Source organism: Rhagoletis pomonella, unplaced genomic scaffold, assembly GCF_013731165.1.
Source record: "Rhagoletis pomonella isolate Grant_MI unplaced genomic scaffold, Rhpom_1.0 Rhpom_scaffold_00004, whole genome shotgun sequence".
Lineage (NCBI taxonomy): Eukaryota > Metazoa > Arthropoda > Insecta > Diptera > Tephritidae > Rhagoletis > Rhagoletis pomonella.
In genome coordinates this window covers 17,010,599-17,015,903 of record NW_023458558.1, presented here as the reverse complement: position 1 = coordinate 17,015,903, position 5,305 = coordinate 17,010,599, and the positions used below count along the sequence as shown (strand labels likewise).

At 33.4% G+C, this 5,305-nt stretch overlaps 1 protein-coding gene across 1 annotated transcript in view; it reads left to right on the top strand.

Annotated features, from left to right (window-relative positions):
- Positions 1–504: 504 nt before the first annotated feature.
- The window catches only part of LOC118738127, a 33,522-nt gene continuing 28,721 nt past the window's right edge, over positions 505–5,305 (top strand). The window contains exon 1 of the mRNA XM_036469049.1: positions 505–1,464. The gene's annotated coding sequence lies outside the window, so the exon portion shown is untranslated. The remainder of the gene's footprint in view (positions 1,465–5,305) is intronic.

Genomic DNA, 5,305 nt, shown 5'->3' with positions numbered 1-5,305 from the left:
CGGTCGAAGCCATGATTTGTGTTTGTACAAATGTGTAGTGGAGCAACTGGTGCTGTAGCCACTTGAAAATTAAGCTCTTACCAAAAACAAATACATACATATGTACGTACGTATGTATGTTTGCCGTTTTGTCTCTGAATAAAAATATGCCATGCAACTAATTTTCAAGCGTAGTTAGTCATTTCACAGAGATACCATTTTAATATGAAAAAAAAAGAAAAACAAACTTATCGACTTACACACTCGGGTATAATCAAATCCCATGCTATACATATTTGTTTATAGGCAGCAATAAGAAGAAACAGAGCATAAGAGCTACTCTTGGCCAAATGTTGTTTACGGTTTTTTGTGCTTTGCCGTTCGTTCTTCGCAACCACCTTGGCGTATGTTTAACAATACCGAGAGAGTAAGTCAACGAGCGCGCAGGCTTGGAAGAGAAATTGAAAACAAAATTTTATTTGGACTTTACAAAGCGTGTGTTGGAGCAGTAGTCAGTCTGTTTGAGTTGGGTACCAGTAGTCATCGGATAGACTCGACGTGGAACGGTCGAATGTTGGTGTTTGTTAGTAATACGGGGGGAACGTGGCATCCACGACTGAAGTCACTATTTGTTCCTTCACATTTAAATGAGTGTTGAAAAATTTCTTGTTTGTTTGTATTAATAACAAATTTTAAGAATGAATTAAAGTTCCATCAAACCAGTCTTAAAGCAACAGTGCTTACTTGCACACATCCATATATCGTTCATATTGAAGCTTGGCAGATCTGTATAGATGTATGTATGTGTATGTATGGGAGTGTGAAGAAAATACACGGTAGCCACTCGTATCTAGCAGAAGGCTAAGTGAATAAGAAAATCAAAGATATTTGCATGGTGGTGTTTCGGGTTCGGCCAACATAACGCGAAAATTATTACAACTACAAAACGGAAAACGGAAAAGTAACGCAATAAAGTCAATTCTTTCAATATTTCTATGTATGTATGTACATATGTATGTAGTAGTAATCTGGAAAATTTAAAGCAGTCGAATTGATAGAAAAACTAGCAGAAGGTGAAGAAGGAAAAAGTGCGAAATTTGTGTGTTCGCGCGCGCGCCCGTGCCTGTGTGTGTGTTTATGATGATATTTTCATATGTATTTGTGCATTAAATATGTGTGTACGAGTATCTCTGCTCATGTAAGTGTACGCGAAAAGTGTATAGAAGAAGAATTGTGAAAAACAGGTTTCTTAGTAGTGGCAGCGGTCGTAACTAGAAGCAGCAGCAGCAGCACCAATAGCAACAGCAACGACAACAGCACAGGCAACAGCAACCAAATAACGAATTGAGAATACGAAAAGCGCAGGCAACAACAATAAAGCCAAACAAAACAATAAAAACATTGTAGAATTCACTTCAGCAGCTGAGAAAAGAAATAGCAATCGTACTCGGAATAATAAAGAAAACAAAAAAAAAAAACACTTAGGTGAGTCAAAGTTTAAAACCAAACGGCATACAACAACTACAACGTAAGCGATTCAATACATAATACACATACATATTTACATACCCTGCGGGAAATGTATGTATCTAACTATAAGTTAAGTTGAAGTTGATTAGGAAGCAACTAAACTCACTATTATATATTTTATTTGAGGAAAGCTAACTATATTTCTATGGCGATGGCCGCGAAATTGTGAAGGGTGTTTACCTCTGCATTAGATGTCACCTAACTTGTAACTAACTACTTTTGGATATTTGATTACATTTTATTATTGTTTACATATTCTGCTGTAGGTGGTCCCTTATTCGAACTAAAGTTTCGATCTTGCTTTTATTTGTCCTCAATTCGAAAATAGAATTTGTTAAGTGCAGAAAGAAAGTGTATTTACAGTAAAATTTGTATGAGAATATTTAAATAGAAACTTGTTTAAAGAAAACAATCTCCAGATTGCGTCTGCATTACTCCTGCATTTCTTTTCAACGAGTTTGCAGTTAACTTTTTGTAGTTAACTACAAAAAAAGCTCACAAAAAGTGGGTTAATCTTTATCAATTGATAAGATTTTCTGCACGGTATGTATGTATGTATGTACATATGAATGTGGCTTAGCTGGGAGGGCCGTAGTAAGGATGGTAGGCTAAATTAGTAAAAGCTGAAAGGGAATTTCCCTTATACTACATTAATTTAACATTGTGGCCGCTACTTTCTGCCTCAATTTCAAATTTGCTCGTTTGTACGAAAATATATACATATGTATGTATGTACATATGTAGCCCAACCGGCGGCTCCTTTTAAGTATTAACATATCGTCGTTTAAAGTACAAAACCGCGTATCGTCATTCTGCAAAACGACATTGGCTGCCAAAAATTGGATTAGCTCACGCAAGCTCTTGGCTCAATCCTTATCCATTCGTCCTGAAATATACTAGCCAGAAAGGCGATTGCTTTATAAAAAAGAGAACCATTTTGAAATATGAGTGTTTTTACGCTCTAGAAAATAATTTCTACAACTTCACATACGCGGTTTTGCATTTTGCTGATACGCGGTTTTGCATTTTGTTGATACGCGGTTTTGCACTTTAAACGACGATATGTATGTATGTACATATGTACAAACATACATACTTATTTTTGTGATTTGCAAAGGAATACATGTTGCATTCTATAAATTGCATTCCGTCGTTGATTGAGTAAACATTTACAGTTTTTATACTAATTTTGGTTTGTTATGAATTTGGTATTTCTCAATCCTCGATAGCGTTCTCAAAGTAAAATGCACATTTTTAATATGAAATTTTAATTTAGTTTCAAATTGAGAATTGTTGAATTCTCAACTTTTTCTCAAGCGTGAGTGGATCGGAACAGTTAGTTTAACAAAGAAAAGTATGGTTTATGTAAAAAATTAGGTACATAGTTTGTTTTACAATTATGTAGTTACATAAACACAGTTTGAGAAGTAAGTTTTTGCAAAATAAAAATATTTAATTTTTGAGTATACATATATAATTAAAGTGTTTATGCTCCATTGAATTCTTAAAAAATGCATTTAGGGGAAAAAATTCAAACTTTTTATCAGATTTTGGGATTTATTGCGATTTTTCCCCAAAAAGTTTTAAACGATTGTTTTATTTAGATTTATGACATTTTCAATAGAGCGTAAGCTCCTTTGTCATTCTTAATAAATCTTTTAATATAACATAAATCACTTTGTTTATTATAAAAATATTATTTAATGCATGTTGACACAGATGGAACGGAACGGAATGCTAAAAAATTTTTTCTCAAACCGTTCTTAAGTTGATAAACAATGTTTGAGAAAAATTTGAGAAAAAAGTTAGTTTCAAATGATAAACTATGCTGAAAATCAAACTGAGAAATAAAATTTTTTCAAACGTTTGAAAACTGTTATTCCAGTATTTGTTGGGTACAGCCAGGTGGTACGTACATACATACATATGAGCACATCTCAGGAGTTGTGTTTTTAGTGTCACTACCTTCTTTCGGCAGAAAAAAAACGCCAAAGTATTCTTCTTGCTTTTATTTCAATCAAAAAATAAATCAAGTACATATTTGAATAATTTTTGCCTTAAAACGTTTAGTTAGGTGAAAAAGTAGCGAAATTACTAAATTTTTCATTGCCACTCGAAAAATCATAATTGTTTTTTTTTTTTTTTGTTAAAATTTGGGGAAGTTTTCAAATAGAATTTTCATATTAGAGGCAAAGGATGTTGGCACCGAACACAACATATCTGTGAAGTTTCAAAAGTACACCACGAAATTAAAAAAAAAAATGGCAGCACGCAGAACATTTGTCGCAGCTATTTTGAAATCTTTGAAATTCTACGATTTTTTTATTTTAATAATTTAAGTTACATAAAAATGTTAAAACTAAGCGATGCAAATGTTCTTCTTGCCAAAACACACGAACCTGTAATAAGGCTAATGTCTCACCAAATGAAAAAAATTACACTGAGCAAAAGATGACTATGATTTAAGAAAATAAATTAATTTTTTTTTTTAATTTTTATTGGCAAACTCGAAATTCAATCTAAAATTTTTTATACATGAAGAAAGAAATATGTTAGCCATTTATTTTGAAAGTGGCATAAGTCTCTTCGAACCTCTTGTGCTTAAATGACCGGTTACTGCTATCTGAACGCGTCGGTTATTCCTTCAACTTCATCAACCAAAGGTAGACGGTTTTATCTTTAGTTTATGATGATAGAGCGGCTTACAGATGCATTCGGCTAGAAGTAGCCGGTCTTTTAAGCACAACAATTTCAAAATAAACGGCTTATATATTTGCATAAGGAATACTGTGTAGAGAACTCCCACGCCAATATTTAATTACTTTTAAATAATATGTATTTTAAGTTAAGGCGCGCGAGTGAACGCGTTAGGATGAGGGCGTACGGTCTATGGGGCGTATACGTTACGTACGCAACTACGGGTATATGAGCAAGAGTGTTTTTTTTTTTTTTTTGAAGTGAAACTTCTTAATCGAGTTCGGAGATGGTTGCGTTAAATATTTAACACCAAGCCATAAAATCTGTATCGTTCGTTCGATTTTCAAAAATGAGGTGTCACATGAAAGGCCTTGTCCTTCGGGTGTGTAACATAGCTTTAGTTCCATGAAAGGAGTTGCCACATGTTAGATAAACGAATTCAAAATTTCTCTGCCGCAGAAGGTTGCGTTAAATATTTAACACCAAGGCATAAAATCTGTATCGTTCGTTCGATTTTCAAAAATGAGGTGTCACATGAAAGGCCTTGTCCTTCGGGTGTGCAATATAGTTTTAGTTGTTTAAAGGGTTGCCATATATACGAAAATCAAATTCAAATTATTTATTAAGTTAAATGAATTATCCCAATATGGGTATCAAAAGAAATGGTTTTGAATAAACTGTATTTTTCAGCTACATGTAGGAGGGTTGCCACCTGTTTCAAAAGTCAAATTATAAAAAAGTCTTATTCATAAAATACTATATAGTAAGCGTGAAAAGAAAGGGCTTAAAGAAACACAATTAAAATATTTTTGAGTTGCTTGAAGACGGTGACCACCTGTTTAAAAAGTTAAACACAAATTATTGAAGCGAATCTTAATATTACAGCTCCGATATGTTTGCGATATATATTTAACGCCACGGTAAAGGTAGTATATGGCGGGTATACAAAACGAATAGCTGCGCTAAACGCCAATTGGGCGGGGAAAGACTAATGTAAAGACAATATAGACAAAAACAAAGATAAAGATAAAGAAAAGATGAAGATGAAGATGAAGACGAAGATGAAGATGAAGATGAAGATGAAGATGAAGATGAAGAG